This window comes from Panicum virgatum, chromosome 5N, assembly GCF_016808335.1.
Source record: "Panicum virgatum strain AP13 chromosome 5N, P.virgatum_v5, whole genome shotgun sequence".
Taxonomy (NCBI): domain Eukaryota; kingdom Viridiplantae; phylum Streptophyta; class Magnoliopsida; order Poales; family Poaceae; genus Panicum; species Panicum virgatum.
In genome coordinates this window covers 42,897,843-42,918,429 of record NC_053149.1, presented here as the reverse complement: position 1 = coordinate 42,918,429, position 20,587 = coordinate 42,897,843, and the positions used below count along the sequence as shown (strand labels likewise).

The following is a 20,587-nucleotide window of genomic DNA, read 5'->3' as shown; positions in this document are numbered from 1 at the left end:
CGAAATGGCGACGACTCGCGAGAAGGAAGACACCACGACGAAGAGTACGACGAGCTGAGCACTAGGGTGGTGTCGGATTTCACCGGAGATGCACGGATGCGGAGGATGGTGGGATTCTGGGGAAAAGATTATTTTAGGGATTCCCAAACAATGAGCCTCCCTATGGGTAGTCTATATTTTTGTGTGGAGTTGCCATGAGAGGTTGGTTTAATGTACAGGGAGAAAAGCCTCACTATCCCACATCAACTAGTAATGTGGTACTAAACCTCCATCCCATGCTAAAGGGCTTTACGTGCCTTTAGTCCATTAGGGAACACACGAATGGGCCCTTGAGGTCCATGAGAGATTTACGTACTTTTGATAGACTTAGCCCATTTAAAATTCGGAATTAATTATTTTCGAAATTAAAATAATTCTAGAAAAATCTAGAATTCATATTTAAAGTCCGAAAAATATTCCAAATGGCCCGAAAATTCTAGGAAAAATCCTAGAAATATATTGGGACCTAACGAACTCAAATAAAATATTTGGAGCTCGTGAGAAGATTTGGAAGAGCCTCTAAAAATTAGAGTTTTCTCTAGGGAAAATGGGAAAAGAATCCAGAAAAATCCGAAAAATTCCCGGGAAGAACTTTTGATGATAGAACACGTTTTGAAAGGTTTTCACACTCAACAACACTATGCATGTGACATGAATGCATCACCAGAAGAACAACATCATTTAATTTGAAAAACAACCAATATTTATTTTCTTTTACACTAAATTCTCTGTGAAGAAAAATAAATGTTGAGAAAATTTTAAAATTATGAGAAAATTATTGTTTTATTTTTAATTTTAATCACATCCTGAAATTCAAAAATTTCAGGGTGTGACAGATGTGAGGAGAGTACTTAGAGCAACTCCAACAGCCTTGCTATCCTAAATGGTTGCCTAAAAAAAGGAAAATCTAGAAAACCTGCATCCAACAGCCTTGCTATCCATCCAGGCTGGCTATCTGGCTGGCTATTTTCCCCTCCTACCTAGCCAAATATAGCAGCCACTCCCCCTGGCTATCCATCCGCTCCCGCGCTCTTTTCTGCGATTCGCGCCTTCCCCGCCATTCCCTTCTCCGCTCGCGCCTTTCCCTGCGCTTTCCTGCCGCACTCACGCCGGAGCCCTCGCGCCACCGCGCGCTCACCCCGTCGCCTCGTGCCGCCCTCGCGAGGCCGACCTCGCGCCACCCTCGCGCCGTCGCCCTCCCATCGCCCTCGCGCTGCCCTTGTTCCGCCACCATCCCGCCGCCCTCGCACCGCCTTCTGCCACCGTGCAACCACCCTCGCGCCGCCTTCCCGCCATGCTCCCGCCGCCGCCCTCCAAGTACTTGAACGGGCTGAGCTCTCCAACCAAGCCAAATGGGCCATGATCATAGATAGAACGACTGGGCCATGATCCAACAAGACTCATTTGAATATACAAACTCCAAATTTTAGCCAGCCTGTTGGATTCCCCTTTGTTTGGAGAGCCTTCCGTAGTTTTAGAAGGCTGTTATATCTCCAAATTTGGCCAAGGATTTAGCCAGGCTGTTGGAGTTGCTATTATATGGAACGTATCCGTGTGTTTTTAGACACATGGTAGCTCTAATTACATGGAATTAGAATGACTTTTTTTCTTCTATTGCTAACGACCTTCAAGATGGGACTTCCATGTAGCTATATCAAAATGGAAAATAAAAATTCATTTACGTGGTAGGAAGGTACCAGTGTTACTTTCAAGTCCTTTTTCCCAGTTTTACGGTGGTAGGTAGCTATATCTATATACTAGGTGATTCCCCCCGCATTGCTACGGGATTTGAGGGAGGATTTTGATAACCTATAACCAAAAGATGCAAAAGTTTTTAGACTGAATTTGCTGAAAACATAAAATGGTGTATTTTCTATTAAAGGAAACTTGTCATGGGGCTAATGAACATATGGAGAAAATTAGTAAAAATAGAACTGATATTCACATAAAAATAGATACATTTTGTTTAACACACAGTGGTAGTCTTGGCGTGAAGATGTAATTATAATAGTAGCTGACACACATGCATCAACGCTCAATTACCTTTTTCTTCTTATGAAATCATTTACCAATGAAATAAAATAACAAATCTCATAGGAATTTATAGATAAAAAGAATGAATGTGGAAATAAATTAAAGAGTAAAATGCACTGGGGGTCCTTAAACTAGTTGACATGTTCTGTTTAGGTCCATGAACTACGAAAGTGCACTTCTGGGTCCCTAAACTTTTTAAGTCGTTCACCGCAGGTCCATACGCATCCATGTGGGCAGCTAGCGCTGATGTGGCACACTGACTAAGCGCCACTCTTTCTTCTTCCTCCAGACATGGGTGCTAGAGCTCGAGCAGAGATGCTGAAATCGCCCGCTCCGGCCATCCCCGACCGCAGCGGTTTGATTCCTTTGGTGGGTAGCTGCGCCACCCCCACCAGAATCTCCTCCCTCACTCCGCGAGCCTCGCTCGAGCTTCCCCAGGCCCGAATCGAACTTTTCCCCGCCGGCCGCCATTAGAGGCTGCCCAGAGCTCCGCCCCCACCATCGACGTCCCCCTTCCGGCCATCCTCCACCCCAACTGATAGCAGGAATGGATCCAAGGTGAGCTCCTCCAGCTCCACACCCCCTTCCTCGGCCCGTTCCCATGCTGCACCGCCGGGAACGGTTGTGCCACCGCGCGCCGCCGCTCGCGGCCGCCGCCGCACGCCGCAGGCCCAGCCCGTGCTTCCCTAGGCCGCGCCGACGTGCGCACCGGGACCGCGTCCTCCTGCTGGTCGCCGTGCCGCCTTGCCCTGCCGCCGGCTGGCCTTGTCGCCGGCGGAAGCCTCGCGCCGCCGCACACCATGGCGGGCGCCGCGGCAAGGACGTTGCCCCGCCGCGGCTGACCGAGCGCCGTCCTAGCCCGCTTCGCCTCTCCGACCTGCCGCGCGTCGGCCCGCCGCCGCCGAAGCACGCCGACCGGAGAGGGGGAGCCGGATCCGACAGCGCGCCGATCCGCCATGGCCGGCCGAGCTCCACCGCGCGCAGATCCGCCATGGCCGGCCGACCTCCGCCACCTGCAGATCCGCCATGGCCTTGCTCGCCCGCCGCAGCTCCGCGCCGGCGAGGTAGAGGAGTACGTGGTCGCCGGGGCGTCGGGCTGGAGGGCCCCTCCGCCGCCAGCCTCGCCTCGCCGGGGCTCCGGCCCCTCCGCCGCGGCTCACTTCACCGGGGCTCCGGTCCCTCCGCCGCGGCTCGCCTCGCTGGCGGCGCAGGGGGGAGAGAGGGGGCGGCGCCGGCTAGAAATGGGAGGCGAAGGCGCGGTGCAGGGGGAGAACGGGGAGAGAGAGAAAGAGAGAGAGCGCCTAGTCAGCGTGCCACATCAGCGCTAGCTGCCCACATGGATGCGTATGGACCTGCGGTGAACGACTTAAAAAGTTTAGGGACCCAGAAATGCACTTTCGGAGTTTATGGACCTAAACAGAACATGTCAACTAGTTTAAGGACCCCCAGTGCATTTTACTCTAAATTAAATTACAAAAATGGAGCAAACTATATTGCAACATATATATGTATATTAAGAGCTACATATCACCATCCCAGCAAATTGAAAGAAACGATATTGGTCGAGGTAGGTGTGTCGGAGCAATGATCCTTGGGGATCATGCATATTGTAGATGAAATGACATGCATCATATGAAACTATAGTCCAGAGGAATATATATAAGACATATGAAGAAAGAGAAAATTAGGACTTGGATGGTGGTGCGTATTCATTTTCTCATATAAGTGGTTCAAATGTAGAGATAAATAAAATAATTGGTTGTTTGGTTGCTCGCATAGATGGTTCAATTGTAGAGATTACACTGAAAGTTATGTGAGTGATCTCTTGGATGGAATCATGGACTTTTGGATTCCTATTTGGTTTAATTAATGATCAGAGAAGAATGAAATCAAACAGACATCCATGTAATTGACAGAAAACGTGCATGGAGTTGATCGGACGGTTGGAGTATTCAAGGTGATGTGGCTGCTTGAGAGAAGAGAGAATTAGCATTTATTGCACTTAGTGAGGACCAATTATATAAGATATATAGATTAGTGATCAAAGTTTAGAAAGTTTTTTTAGGCTATGTTAGGCTACCAAATATAGGAGGGGGTTTTTTTTGTAGGAAGATTATATTATTGAATATTGACGAAAAATTGCATCAAATCTACCTATCCTTGTCCCACTTATCACCTCATCGATGGTTTTTTGTTTGTAAAGTTTGCTCATATGAGTTCCCACTTGCCAACTAGGTTTATGATGGCCATTCCATGACATAATGCACACTTCGGTTTGACAAAAGAAAGAAGAAGGCACATGCATAGCATAATTGATCTTATATAAAAATATATGTAATTATTATTTTTTAATCAGTAAAAATATTTTAAACATAATTTATGTTCTTTTTGTATTTATATATTTTTTGAATAAAATGGTTAGCCAAATATTGAGTCAAAAGTTAACGGTATCAAATATTTAAGAATGGAGGAAATGCCATGCTGTACAAAAAATTAAGACACGGTTTTGTTTTAGAAACTCTCTTTTTTGGACTTTTAGTATATTACCACTTCCACCAGCATGTTTTTTTTTATTTTTCAATATTCTTTTACTTGTTACTGATTTCTTACCCAATCTGGGTCGCGAGTACTCCACTAGATGTTCTCTTCTTTTGAGCCCGTCATCTCGAGGCCAAGTTGCTTCCCAATCCCAACACTAGCCCGTGAAAGCGACACGCGAACCCCGTGCGGCGCGTGCGCGATTCTTTATTATCTCCCGCAGAAAAAGACAATCCCATGTTCCACCGACCACCAACAGCAGCCAAGCTCACTAACTCGTGGTCACCACAAACTCTGGCCCGCCTGTCAATGTAAAGAACAGACGGGTAACTGTTGCGATTTCGGCTCGGCGTCCAAACAGGACTACACACGTGAACCACATTGCTCCTTTTTAAAAAAAATATTATTATTATTACTTTTTCAACCAAATTGCATTCCAAGTGGCTAACAAGGACAGACAATATTATTGTGAGCAATCAAATAAAAAACCACTACTACAGAAAAGCTTGATTTGTCCCGGTTGGGAAACCCCTATTGTCCCGGTTTCCCAACCGGGACCGCCAGGCCGGGACAAAAGGGGTCCTTCCTTTTGTCCCGGGTCTGGCAACTGGGACAAAAAGGCTGCCAGCACCGTGTGGCTGGCGCACCTTTTTGTCTCGGTTGGTGTTACCAACCGGGACAAAAGCTCCCTTTTTTTGTTTTCTTTTTCTCAATTTTTTTCTATTTCAATTAAACTTATGTATTGGAATTCAGTGTGTATGATCTCCAATAATATATATATATACCCACACACAGTTACTTATATAATATTTGTCCTAAATAGTTTTCATATATAAAATAATTCACTTATATATATGTATATGTATGCACATATCTATATGAGTGAATTTTTTTACATATGAAAATGTCTAGGACCAATATTATATAAACATATATATATATACACATATATATTATTGGAGGACTTATATATATAATACATACATACTCATAAATAGATATATAATACATACATACGCACACATATATATTTACATAGGTATATTCGTTCTTAATTACACATATACGCATATATTATTATATTTGCTGCGATTGTCAATGTTATGCGATTGTCAATGTTAGAGTGTCCATCATAGTAGAATTTGCCTTTTGGATCGAGGACTTACTCAACAATAAATCCGGACAATTGTTCTTGAATCGCCATAATCTTTTCCTCTAGTATGAGTTGATCGCGCAGCACCTCGACCTATGGAAAAGAGGGATAATTAATTTCGACTAATTACAATACGAGTTCAAACATTAACAAGTTTTTTACTTACTTTGGCCTCCCAATCTGCCATGTCTTTTTAAGGACCTACCAGACCGTGGATGTTCTCGCATACATAGTATGCACATAAATTAGTGCCTTGTTTCTGCCTCATACACTTTAAGAGAAAAGAAATTATTAGATATTTATATGAATATATAATAAAACTAATGAGACGTGTAAAGAATCATCCAAGTACGTACCGCAAAATCTGTCTTGATCTTCAATTCCTTGTTGAATTTACCTGGATGATTTTTAGTGACTTGTTTCCAAACCCTGTGCATGATTAGAACAATTATAGTCAAGTAACAGAGTGATTGAAAGTACCAGTCATCGAGGGAGTAGTGGTAGAATTACTTTTTCATCATGTTAAGAAGGTCACTGTATTGTTCTGTAGGTCTCCTTAATGAGTCCATAACCACCATCATGCTAATGTCGACAAGTATGACCATTAGGACCCAGTGTTCACTACAAGATAATACGGAATAGTTAGGGTTTAAACAATTCGATGATATAGAATAGAAAGAGTTAGACGGTAGGAATCACTCACGCAAAGTTGTAAGAAAACAATATCATGTGCTTGTTGTGATGAACGCTTAAATACTTGAACAAGTTTTGGAATATCTCATCGGAATTGTCACGTAGAAGCCTCCAATTACAAGTAATTGGTTCGATGAAGCCGAGGTGAGAGTATCCCTTTCTCGTGCAAGTTTGTATCTCCATTCTATATGATACCGAATAAATCAAGGGATCAATATGTTGAGATCATGCAAAACAATTAGTAAGGAGAGTAAAATACTTACAGAACCCACAAGCCGACCATAGAGATGTCGAGGTCCTCCTGATGGAATAGTTGGTAAACTTCTTCCCAGTTTATCCATATAATGGCCTCCCCCGGTAAGAAATCGTCATCTTTAATTTTTGTGCCCTACATGAAGATGCAATCGGCCATCGCACGCATGTACTGCTGGTGTAGCTTATACATTTGCGTTGGAAGCACAGTCACTACTTCGGGGGTACAAGAGATTTGCCCAGCTCAAACATCCATTTGACGACAACTTCGGCCTTTGGAATATCTTCTCCCCCTGCAATCTGAGCCACCGTCAGGTTTGATTCTTTCAAAAATGTAATGAAGTCTTGTTGTTGCGTTGTCTATCCCACTACGAGAGGCTCTATTGATTGTTTCTTTTGAGCTCCGAGCTGTGGAACGTCGGACGACGACGACGACGACTTTGCTTTTCTCTTCTTTTTCTCAGTAGTTTTCATAATTGTGCGGTCATAGTCTGAAGGGGTATCTTTCGGAATGAATTTTCTCTTATTTGCTTTGCACATTCCCTTAAAAAATTTCAAAACTCCCGGATTTATCACTTTCTCGGGCTTCGGCTTCGGCTTCGGGTTGAAGTGCTCTTTAACTCTTTCTTGAGTTATCCGATCGCATTCTTCAAGGCTCATGTCTCAGGGTTTAATAGGAGCCTCCTTGGTGTTTTTCTTCTTTTCCTTCTTCTTTGGAGGCTCCTTAGCCGGTGCAGCTACATTCTTTGCCGGCTACTATTTTTGTTTCTTTGCCGGCGGCGGAAGGGGTGACCAAGGAGGTGACGGTGACGCTTGAGTGTTCATCGGCGCATGAGATGATGGTGATGGAGAATGTGCCGGTGAACCTTTCCGAGACAGTGCTGCCCTTGGGGAGTTTTGCGGAGATGACGGCCTTGGAGAGGCATGCTGAGATGCCGGTCTTAGTGTTTGATCATCCGATTTTAGGACGATGTAGCGCTTATCCCATAGGATGTAGCCATGAATGGCTTCTGCTAGTGTCCTCTCCCTGTCGCCTCCAGGAATATCAAGCTCGAGCGTCTCCCAACCCTGGCACACCTGCTCCACGCCAACTCTTGTGTATCCTGCCAGAATTTGCTGCCCGTGGTACACGTCGCCGGGTTAGGTTGGCATGGCGGTACCATACGCAACAGTGAACATTAAGTTCTTGATGGCATTCTGCAGGTCACAAGGGGTCCACTGGGTGATCTCATCCACTGGAAACCGCTGCGGGGCCGTCGCTTCAACTGCGGCCTAGATTCATGTTGTCTCGACGGGGACGTCTGTGGAAGCGCAGCTGCTTTTCCGCCGAGACAGATGATCGGCTATGACCTTAGGCTCTGGAGGCACCGGTTGCGCTTGCTGTTGCTGGCTTATTGCTATGGCCACTTGGCGTTGAACCTCTCCCGCCAGTCTTTGATCGTGTGAGAGGAGTTGTTTCTCAAGCCTTCGCAAGTGCTCCCGCTTATCATTCCTTCTTCTTTGCCTACTTCTATATGATTCAATGTAATCACGGAACCCATACTTTCACGGAACCACGCCTTTGCCTCTTGTGCGGCCCGGATGTTCTGGATTCCCAATGGCGTAAGTCAACTCGTCCCTCTCTCAATACGGCTGGAATGTTCCCTCGGCCACTGCTTATATGGCCTCCTGTAATCTCTGGGCTGCTAGCTGGATTTTTGGCCCATAGATCAGGCCCCAGTCAATGGGTCCAAGCTTCCCCCATGACCATAAAACCAGGTCCTTGAACTTTCAGGCCAGTTCATGGTCGCAGGTTGGATACCTCTGTCAAGCAGATCCTGCTCCATCTTCTCCCATTTGGGTATCGCAAGCTTGTAGCCTCCTTGCCCTAGAGTGTGATGGTACACTTTCTTCGAGGCATTAACTTTGCCATTCTGCACCTTCTGAAGCCCAAGCTCTAAAGACTTGTATTGCACAAATGCATCCCAGTGACCCCTTAGCTTTGTGAGCTCGCCGCTTAGCTTTGTGAGCTCGCCGGTAAATACAGGCGTGGTCCCGGTCTTGATATATTTCTTCATCAAAGTTTTCTTGAATGATTGCAGCTGTTCGGCCATCTTGCTCAGGGTCCAGCGCTTGCATATCTTTTCTGATTCAACTGGAACCATGAAGTTCTTCTTAAGCTCCCGCCAGCACCATTCTTTTTTCTCTTTCGGGTACCGCATCCCGTTCCTCGCTTCGATTGGAAGCTTTCCATAGCCTGAAGCTGATCGGGATGTGGTCCCTAACAATACATCCGGATTGTCTTACGAATTTTTTGGCGGCAGCTTCTAGAGCGATCGGTTCACCATCTGGACCAACTTCCGTTATAATGTACCGCCCTTCCAATTTCTTTGTCGGGCCTCGTTTCGTCTTTTTCTGCTGCGACGATGATCCAGACGGCTATGCAAAAACATTCATATATTTATATAGTATTCATATAGATTCAGATGAAAATATGATTTTCAATACAAGTAAGTATAGTTGTGATATGTACATTAGCACTTTATTCACCAGCAGCATCATTCTGAATGGATGGTGCCTCAATTCCGTCACCGGACATATTCAAATATATGTCGGTATTGCTGCCATCATCAGCTTGTTCGGGGGCATCTCCTTGTGCACCACCACCTTCGGCAATCATATTCAACAGGAATTGTTCGTCTTCCGCGTCAGTTTGTTGTCGCGGGTCCATCGTAACTAAAAAATGAATACAAATAAAACCCTTAAGAAAATTCTCTAAAAAATACACATATTTGCGAGGATTGGATCAGAATTCGTTTAGATGGACGAGGTCGAGAAGGGGACTACGTTTGGGATCGGTGAGGAGACAGCGAGAGAGCGAGAGAGCGTTGAACGAATGTGTGCGTGTGTGTGTGTGCGTCGGTGAGTGACTGAGCGAGAGACCGAGCGTAAGTTTGTGTGTTAGCGCCAGTTTGCGAGCGCGAGAAGTAATATAAATGACACCTTTGAATTAAGAATGAAGAATACATGTAATTAAAGTCTTTAAATGATATAATTAAATAATAAATACATGATAAATTAAAGTCTTTGAATGACATAATTAAATAATGAATACATGATAAATTAAAGTCTTTGACTGACATAATTAAATAATGAATACATCATAATAGAAATTCTCCCTAATTCTCTATTTCCTTCTCTAAATTCTCTCTAATTCTCACTATATCTCTATAATTAAAGAAAACACTATATCCATAATTGAATTCTAATAATATATCTATAAATCAATTCAACTTAACATATAATAAATAAAACACTATATCCATAATATAATTCTAAAAATATCTATATGCATAATTGAATTCCAACTATTTTCTACTATTTTTCATGATTCTTCAAAAAAATTCTATGATTTTCTAAAAAATTTCTACAATTTCCTAACTATTTTCTATTTTTACCTATTCTCTATAAATTTTTAACTATTTTCTATAATTTTCTACCTATTTTATACAATTATCTACCTATTTTCTACAAACTCCTATCTATTTTCGACTTTTTCTAACATAATAAAAAAAGCTGACGTCAGCACTATGTGCTGACGTCAGCAAAGGGCTTACGTCTTTGGCCGGCGCTAGCGGTGGTGCGTCGCGAGGGGTCGGCGAGGCGGCGGCCGAGAGGGGCAACGTGCCGGCGGTCGAGGTCGCGGCGACACGGCAGCGGTCGAGAGCGGGGGGCCGGCACGGCGGCCGTCGAGGTCGGGGCCAGCGAGCTCGGGCCGGCGGCGGTGGAGGTCGCTCGAGGGGCGGGGCCAGCACGGCGGCAGGCGAGGTCGAGGCCGGCGAGCTCGGGCGGCGCATGGGTGGAGGACGACAGCGCTCGGGGCAGCGCTCGGCGACGACGGCGCTCGGGGACGACGGCGCGATGGGGGGCGAAGCTCGGGCGGCACGTCCTCTAGCGGCGGTGGTCAGCGGCGCTCGGGGACGATGGCACGCCGACGCATATCAAGAAAAGCACGATGTGTTGGAGGGGGCGAGGAAGAAGGTGAGTTATATAGGGGGTCTTTTATCCACCCGGGACAAAAGGGCCTTTTGTCCCGGGTCGTGGCTCCACCCGGGACAAAAGGTGTTTTTAGGCAGGCCAGGAAAATTCCCAGCCCGCGGCCCACCTTTAGTCCCGGGTGGATCTAGCATCCGGGACAAAAGGGGCCCGTTTTCCCTCATTCTCGTCAAATCTTTCTCTTTTTGGTTTGTTTCTTTTTACTTCTCTTTTAAAATAGACTTTTATTTGTTAATAAAAAAATTATGGTTCCAAAAATTATGGAACAAAATTTCTTATCTCTATATAGACTTGATACACGTAACAAAAATATTTAATTTTTATTCAAGTGATTGGGTCAAAAAAATATCTAACTTTTTTGAAATCATATTTTTTTATTTTGACCATGCAAAAATATATTAGATGAATAAATTTTTTCAAACTTTTGCTTTTCGACAAAAAAATGGGTTCTATCACGAAATTAACATTTAAAAAGTGAGTTTTACATAAAACTAGAGTTTTACATAAAACTAAGCAAGTTCATGACATTAATGAGTAGTGTGTGAGTTTGTGAGATAGTGTGTGTGTTAGTGAGAGAGTATAGTGTGTTAATGTGAATGTAATTTCATGAAATAAATAAAATTAGTTGATTAATCCATATTATTGTATGAAAATTATACTTGAGTCTGATAATTAAGTGAAAACTATAAGAAATGATATATATATATATAACACATAAAGGATAATGGTACAGTACATATATAATAAAAGTATTCGAATTGTCATTACTTTTCTATGGAATAATAGAAAATGATTCAAGTACATGAAAGATTAGCGGTAACAGACTTTCTTTTGACAAATGTCCCTTGATTATGATCACAGCGCAAGTATGGAGCATCATCATTAGCTAGCAGGATGCATGGATCAGCATTTACTTCGAAAGGTGGAATGGCAATAAAGTTATTATATTCTTCTGACAAGTCTGTCTTGTCCTCCACGCCAACGATGTTTCTCTTCCCTGATAGAACTATGTGTCGCTTAGGCTCATCCTTTTGCTTGTTTATCCCCTTCTTTGGCTTGCTGGACATGTCTTTAATGTAGAAAACCTGAGCGACATCCTGGGCTAGGACAAACGGCTCGTCTCTATACCCAAGATTGTTGAGATCAACTATTGTCATCCCATACTCATCTTTTCTTACCCCTCCTCTAGATAGCTTAACCCATTGGCAACGAAATAGAGGCGCCTTGAAATTGGGACCGTAATCCAGCTCACATATCTCTTCAATGTAGCCGTAATATGTGTCCTTTTTCTCCATTGTTGTCCGTGGCATCCATACGAACACCACTATTTTGGTTGGTACTCTTTTTATCTTGGACTATCGTATAAAATGTGTTTCCATTTATCTCGTATCCTTGGTATGTTAAGATATTACAAGATGGTCCCCTATCCAAATTATTCATTAGATGTTTCCGCAACCAGCTGCCGAAAGTGTTCATGTGCTCACGTGTAATCCATGCCTCAAACTTTTTTAGGAATTCGAAGAGTAGAATCATCTTGTGTTCCTCGATATACGGGTCAACCAAGGATGATTGTTGAAGAACCGCATAATGCGCTTTCTTGAATGAGAAATTATCTGTGCAGACATAAGATTTCTTTCCTAATGTACCCTTTCCATTTAGTCTCCCCTCATATCGCGATTCAGAGAACCCAATCAGTTTAAGGTCATTAATAAAGTCAACACAAAAGTCAATGACCTCCTCAGTTTCGTAGCCACTGGCGATGCTTTCTTCTGGACGAGCTCGATTACGAACACATTTCTTGAGTACCCCTATGAACCTTTCGAATGGGAACATGTTGTGTAGAAATATTGGTCCGAGGATATCAATCTCTTTCACAAGGTGTACTAGAAGATGTGTCCTGATGTTGAAGAAAGATGGTGGAAATATCAACTCAAAGCCAACAAGGCATTGCACCACATTGTTTTGCAGCTTTATCAAATTATCCGGGTCAATTACCTTCTGAGAAACTGCGTCGAGGAAGGCACATAGCTTCACGATAGTTAATCGGACGTTATCAAGCAGAATCCCCCGCAGCACAACCGGAAAAAGTTCGGTCATAAACACGTGGCAGTCATGGGACTTGAGATTTGTAAATTTCTTCTCTGCCAAATTTAGGATTCCTTTTATATTGGATGAGTATCCAGATGGAACCTTTATACTGCTCAAGCAGTCAAACATGCTTTCCTTCTCTTCCTTGCTAAGAGTATAACTGGCAGGACTTAAGTATTCTCGTCCATTATCTCACTGTTGTGGATGTAAGGCATCTCGTTCTTCCATACGTTGCAATTTTTGACGTGCTTCTAGTGTATCTTTTGTCTTTTCGTAAACTCCCAAAAATGGTATCAGGTTGACGCAAAGATTCTTCGTGAGGTGTATCACATCAATTGCATGACGAACATCTAAGACTTTCCAATACGGTAGCTCCCAAAATATAGATTTCTTCTTCCACATGGGCGTCATTCCATTTTTGTTCGGAACAGGTTGGCTACCAGGTCCCTTTCCAAAATTAACTTCTAGATCTTTTGCCATGTCGAAGCCATCTTTACCACTACGGTGCATCGGTTTTGTTCGGTGGTCCGCTTGGCCTTTGAAATGCTTGCCCTTCTTTCATACCGGATGCCTGATGGGAAGAAACCGACGATGACCCATGTATACAACATTCTTACAGTGAGTCAATCATATATTATCGTTATAAACAGTGTGTGCATGCTTTATATCTCTTGTTCGAATGTCCTGACAAGTTACTAAGAGCAGGCCAGTCATTGATTGTTACGAACAGCAATGCTCGTAGGTTGAAGTTTTCCTATTTGTATTCATCCCACATCCGTACACCTTCATCGCCCCAGAGCAATAAGAGTTCTTCGACCAATGGTCTTAGGTACACATCAATGTCATTTTCGGGCTGCTTTGGGCCCCGGATAAGCACTGATATCATGACGAACATCCATTTCATGCAGAGCCATGGTGGAAGATTGTACATGCAAAGAATCACAGGCCAAGTGCTATGACCACTGTTCATCTCACCAAAAGGATTCATGTCATCCGTACTCAAATCGAATCTTATATTTCTCGCATCCAATTTAAATTCAGGGTACGTTCTATCTATTTTTCTCCACTGCGACCCATCAGCAGGGTGTCTCAACATCGAGTCTTGCTTGCATTCCTCTTTGTGCCATCACATCAACTTAGCATTATCTTTATTCCTAAACAAATGCTTCAAATGTGGTATTATAGGCGAGTACCACATGACCTTGGCAGGAACTCTCTTCCGGGGACGCTCCCCCTCGACATCGGCAGGATCATCTTTTCTGATCTTGTAACGCAATGCACTGCATATGGGGCATGCATCCAAATTCTCGTAGTCACCTCGGTAGAGGATGCAGTTGTTGGGGCATGCATGTATCTTATGCACTTCCAATCCTAGAGGGCAAACAAGTTGTTTGGCTTCATACGTTGTGGTAGGCAATTTGTTGTCCTTAGGAAGCTTTTTTTTTAACAAGTTTAAGTAATTCACCAAATCCCTTGTCGGATACACCATTTGTCGCCTTCCATTGCAGCAACTCCAGGGTGGTGCCAAACTTCTTCAATCCATTTTCACAGCCTGGGTACAACAACTTACGGTGGTCCTCTAACATCTTCTGGAACTTCAACCTCTCCGTTTCACTCTCACAGTTTGTCCGCACATTGTGCAGTGCCTTTCCCAGATCATCGCTGGGATCATCTTCTGCTACATCTACTTCGGGCTCTTCCAGAGGAATATCATCATCAAATGCACCGAATCCAGCATTTCCGGGAAAGTGGTCGTCAAAATCTTCTTCTTCATTGTCTTCTATGGTAACCCCCTATTCTCCGTGCTTTGTCCAACAAACATACTTCTCCATGAAACCATTTGCGAAAATGTGGCTGTGTAGGATTCTTGAAGAGGGGTAATCCTTGTTATTCTTGCAATTAACACACGGGCAGCACATAAAATCATTCTACTTGTTTGCCTCAGCCACAGAAAAAAAATAATGCAAGCCTTCAATGAATTCGTTAGAACGTCGGTCAACATTATACATCCATTGTCGGTCCATCTGCATTTTAAAGGAATCGATTTGAATTCTTTACATGTATCGAATAAATAAAATATATCCAACCTAAATTAAATTAAATGTAACATAACATGAATAATTAAAAGATCTGCAATATCCATCATATATCATGATTAATTAAAAAGGAGTACTTAATCCATTACAGAACATAACAAAGTAAATAGTACAAATTAAAATACAGGATAATACTTCCTACTCGGGGGATCTATCAATCAATGTCTTCTTAACCGCCTCCCAAATTCTCGACGACACATAGGTTTTCAACCGTCCTTGCGTGGGAACGCATAATGCTCTGACGGATTACTTACTGGCGCAGAAGAAGATGGCAGAGCTGGAACCTCCGAGTTTGGTGGTGACGAACCGTAACGCCGCAACAAATCCTCAAGATCAAACGGAGGCTCCTCGACCCTTGCCACACATTCTCTATATTCTTTTTCCAAATAACGGAGCGCTGCCCTATGAAAAGCGCTAGGTTTTTTGGACCGACGACCTACTGGATTTGTGCCATTCTCTCTAGAAGGACAACGATCACCCCCACCGGCGCCACTCCCTCCAGCTGCTGAAGCCATATTTTATTGAAAAACACTTTTATTTTCACAAAATTATAAATTCTTACAATTACAATGCAAATATTAATTACTTTTATAATTACAATGATCAGATTAATTACTCTTATAAATAATAATGAAAACAAATAACAAAGATGAAATGTATCATTAATTGAAAGAAATCTCTAATTAATTGAAAGAAATCTCTATAACTCCTAATTATTTTAACACCCTTCAGTTCCAGGAGAACACTCTTTTCAATATCCAGAAACCATCTAGAAGAAAAAAACTTTATTTCGAAAAATGTATATGTCGGTAACCTCGACCCTGCGGTGATTACACTGTCTTTCGGGGGGACACGGTGCGGTACAAGTACGTAACCAATAGGCTAGTTGCAATACCAACATCTTCGGTTGATAGGAACACAGCACTTTGCACATGCAGCATGCTCGTTGATATGCTCTCGGTAAAACAACGGCCACGCTGACTGCGCCAAATGCTGCGTTTGGATTAACCGAAAATGCTGGTGTTGCAACCAACCTATTGGCGACATTCATATAGCGCATCGTATGTCCCCGAAATGTAGTGCCATCACTGGTGAATGGAGATTAACGACGTATACTTGTTTCGAAATAAAGTTTTTTTAAGCTTCTAGATGGTTTCAATGTGAGCCTGAATAAATACATCACTAGAGTGTCAAAATACTTCATTCATAATACAAAAAATTCTAATATACTCATTTCATTTATTCATTCATTAATACAAAAAAACAACTATCCACAATATGGCATATATACAAGTAAATCACATAAATTGTCTACACTCATTCTACAAATTTCTACTATCCACATACTCATCTAAATCTAAAAGAAAATCACACCTACACATGCAATTTAAATGTCCAAGAAATGAGCTACACATTTTCTCTATTTCTAAAGCATGAAATGAGCTACACAAGCAATGAAAGAAGAGAAAAACAAGTCACAAACCTTTAGCGTCGATGGATGGACGGTGGAGTCAAAGATCTTCATAAATGTGGTGAAGAAATGAGCAAGAACTCCCCTCTCCCTAGCCAAGAACAGAAAGAACAAGTGAGCTGAATGGCTCGGACGGGGAGGGGGGAGGGAAGGGGATAAGGGGGCCAAGGAGTTTTGTCCCGGTTGGAGCCACCAACCGGGACCAAAGACCCCCCTTTTGTCCCGGTTGGTGGCTCTAGCCGGTATAAAAGTCCCGGCTGCAGCCATCAACTGGGACAAAAGGGGTGCCTTTGGTGTCGGTTGGTGGCTCCAACCGGGACAAAAGGCCCCTGTCCCCCCCTCCCCCCTCCGCTCGCCCTGCTAGCCGTTGGACCCGGGACAAAAGCCACCTATTGTCCCGGGCCCAAAGGCAGTCGGGACAAATGACCTGGAACAAAGGCCTATTCTGTAGTAGTGAACATGGCCCAATCGGCCTGAAAATGATGTTGCGCCCACAAATTCCAACATTAGAAAGTATACCACTCCATCCGTATCTAAATACTTATCGCCATTGATTTTTTATTACAAGTTTGACCGTTCGTCTTATTCAAAAAGTTTTGTAAGTTTCAAAAAATTTATGTATGACTCACTTCATCATCTAAAGTATTTTAAGCATGACTTATATTTTTGTGTTTCTGCATAAATTTTTTGAATAAAATGAGTGGTCAAATTAGTGACAAAAAGTCAACGGTGACAAATATTTAGATACGGAGGTAGCATTTGCCTAAGGACGTACTACAAGCTAAGACCGTCCACAACGGCGGCCGGTATCACGCCCGGCACCGTCCTTTAGGGGGTCATCTCCTCCAACTGCTCCAATGGAGCACTGTAAAAGGCCCCCCAAAATGGAGGGCGATGGCAGGACCCTCCACAGTTGGGGGGCATATGGACGCACTCCAACTGCCCGTGGGGCCAAGCAGAGGGGGAGCAGGAGCCGGAGCCGGCGGACCGTGGAGGGCGCGAGCTGCCGACGGCGGCGGGTCGGGGAGACGGCGCATGGTGGTCTGCGTGTAATTAATAAAATAGGCAATTGTAAATTTGATTCTTATCTTAATTAATTATTTTTCAAAAAATATATTATACACTCTAGACTATCATTGGTATTCCTGTCCAGATTTTGATTAATAACAAGTTATTTTAGTTTTGAGGGGGGAGAGGTAGTTGGAGTTAGTTGGAGAGGGAAATACAAAATATTGGATAGTGGGGTATAGGGGGTGTGGTATGGAGTGTATTGTTGGAGAGGATTTTGATATGGAGTGCGGAATCTATTTAGAGTGAGGAGAATATTCCTTTTAGGGTGTGGATTTTAGAGGGTACCATTGGAGACCGTCTAAATACTCCATGCATATTCAGGCTGCTATATATAACGGTAGCCATTAGTTTTTTTTTTCAAAAGTTCCCATTCCTGAATCCTGATAATGGAAGGGATCAACAAGTATGGAAACCAGCCACACAAGGATGCCATTTAAATTTTCTGGACATTATTGTGTTTATTTGTTCCCTTAAGAAAGAGAGATAGACTAAATTTCAGGTCAAACTGACGAATTAAACTAAGCGAGCAACATCTTATTTGCAACGACTTCACGTAAAGATGGGAAATAATATATATTGCAGAAAGAGGAAAGATCAAGCAAGAATAGCATGTTGCTCGCGTAAGTGTGTGGTACAGGTATAGTAATTAAGGTGACGTGCGTACCGGGTGGTTCTTGTCGCCGACGACGAGGCCGTGCTGCGAGCACCACACCAGCGCCTCCTCCACGAGCTCGTCCACCAGCGCCGGCGGCACGGCCAGCTGCCCCGACGACCTCCGTCTGCGGCCCTCCTCCGCCGCGGCCTGGGGCACGGCCGCGGTCGACCTTGCCACGGCGCACCTCGCCGGACTAGTCGCCGCCGTCGTCGTCAACCGACGACGGCAGCAGCCTCCCCGCGCCGCGCGGCCGCACGACGAGGAAGCGGCGGCCCCGGCCAGCTCCACGAAGGGTGTCGCCGGCCGTTACGGTGTCGCCGGGGAGCAGGCGGCGGCCATTGTCCGCGGTGCTACTGTGCTAGGCTGCAGGCTCTTGCTCTGGTTCAAGCTAGTGGCCGGGCGGGAGCACACGGGATGGACGTTGGCGGACGCAAGAGGGCGAGTGAGGTAGCTATAAAGGAAGGGCTGCATAATCTGGCACGTTTAGCGGCCGGCCCGACTCGGCACGTGGGCCGGCCCGCGAGCACGAAGCCCACGTAGCCCGCCAGCCCGAGCCGGCCGGCCATATATAAGGGGGAGGGGGCGGGCGCGGGGTGCGGTAACCCTAACCCCCTCCATTCCCCGCCCGGCCGCCCGTCTGGCCGCCTCCTCGTCTCCTCCCGACTCCCGTCCTCCGTCTCCCCCGCTCCTCGCCAAATCCGCTCCACCCTGACCTCCACCCCACCTCGCCGGCTTAGATCCGCCACTACCCTCACTTCCTCCGCCTCTTGCCGGCTAGATCCGCCGCTCTCCGACCTCCTCTGCCTCTCCTCGGTCAGATCCGCCACTCCAGTGGACCTCCTCCGACTCTGCTCGGCCAGATCCGCCGCTCCCCTCAGGCCCTCACCTCCTCCCCCTCTCCTTGGCCAGATCTGGCGACCTGTCATGACAGGCGACTATGATTTTTGAGGAAGAAGGAGGGAAAAGGTGAGGGGCGACGACGTGAGGCAGAGGTGCTGGACTGTTGCTGCTAGGTTTGGTTGCCTCCCGCCCTCCCTGGCTCCCTCCATAGTCCCTTCTTTTGCTTGTTCTGTTTCTCTTTTGGTTGTTGCATTCTCGCCTTTCTTCTCCTTCTTCCTCACGAATCCGCCTCTCCCCTCTTTGTGAGTCTGTATGGCCTGCAACTCCGGTGAGGGCATCGACGGCAACTTCGGTCTTCGGTGCTCCGGCCAAAGGTAAGTCAGAACTCGCCTTTCTTCTCCTTCTTTCTCATGAATCCCCCTCACGGATGTTCCTCCTTGTGCAGGCCGTGAGGGACCGAAGACCGGTGATGGCCGCCGACAACTCCTATAACAATGAGTTGCGATCGATGGGCTTTCGCGGAGATGATGAGGATGACCTGGCTGCGGATGCCGCTGAGCTGTTTGGCAGCAATGCTGCCATCGACCTAGATCCAGAAGGTCTTCCTCAGGGGAATCCTGGATCTGGATCTGGCAATGGGAGCGCGAGCACCGCTGCTGCCACTGCTTCTGGCGCGACCAGGAAGAGGAGGGCGTCCACCTCCAAGGTCTGGAAAGACTTTGATGAGATCTATGAGGTAATTGATGGTAAGGAACGTCGAACTGGTGCTCGATGCAAGCATTGCAAGAAAAACCTCACTGGTAGATCAACCCATGGTACTGGTCACTTGAAACGGCACATTCCTATATGCCCTATTTTGAAAGGTCGTAATGCCATGGCTCAATCTCAACTTAAGTTTAATCCTGATGGCTCTGTGCACCTTTGGGAGTACAAACCAGAAGTAGCTCGTACTCAGTTGTGTATGTTAATTGCTCGTCTTCACCTACCTATTTGCATTGGTGAGTCTGATGCTTTTGAAGAGTACATTACTACTGCTCATAATCCTAGATTTGCTAAGGTGTCTAGGCAAACAACCACTAGAGATTTTGCTAAGTACTTCACTGAACGTCGTGCTGAGCTTGTTTAGTGTTTGAAGTCTATATCCTCTGTTGCTCTTACTTATGATATCTGGTCTGGCAATGCTAAGGAGGATTACCTTAGTGTGGTTGCTCATTTTGTGAATGCTGATTGGCAACTAGAGAAAAGGATCTTAGGTCTCAGGTTGATTGATGTGTCTCACAATGCTGAGAATATTGCTGAGCGTATTGCTTCTGTTATTGCTGATTATGGGTTAACTGATAAAATCTTTGTTGTTACACTGGACAATGCTGCTGCTAACACTAGGGCTATTAATCAACTTAATCCTGTTTTGTCTGGTTATGTTGGTAGCTTGTTCCTGCATTAAAGAAGTGCTTGTCATATCATCAATCTTATTGTTAAGGCTGGCCTTGAAGTGTTTAAGCCAAAACTTGTTCTGTCTGGTGTTTATTACCCCACATCTCCATTAATATTGCATCATGTTCTTGAGATAGCTAGCCATCTAAATAATTATGAAAATGATAGAGAATTAAGATCAGTTGTGG

The 20,587-nt window shown here is 44.8% G+C and overlaps 1 pseudogene; it reads right to left on the bottom strand.

Moving 5' to 3' along the window:
• The window catches only part of LOC120674819, a 34,790-nt pseudogene extending 16,326 nt beyond the window's left edge, over positions 1–18,464 (bottom strand).
• Between the last annotated feature and the right edge of the window lie 2,123 nt (positions 18,465–20,587).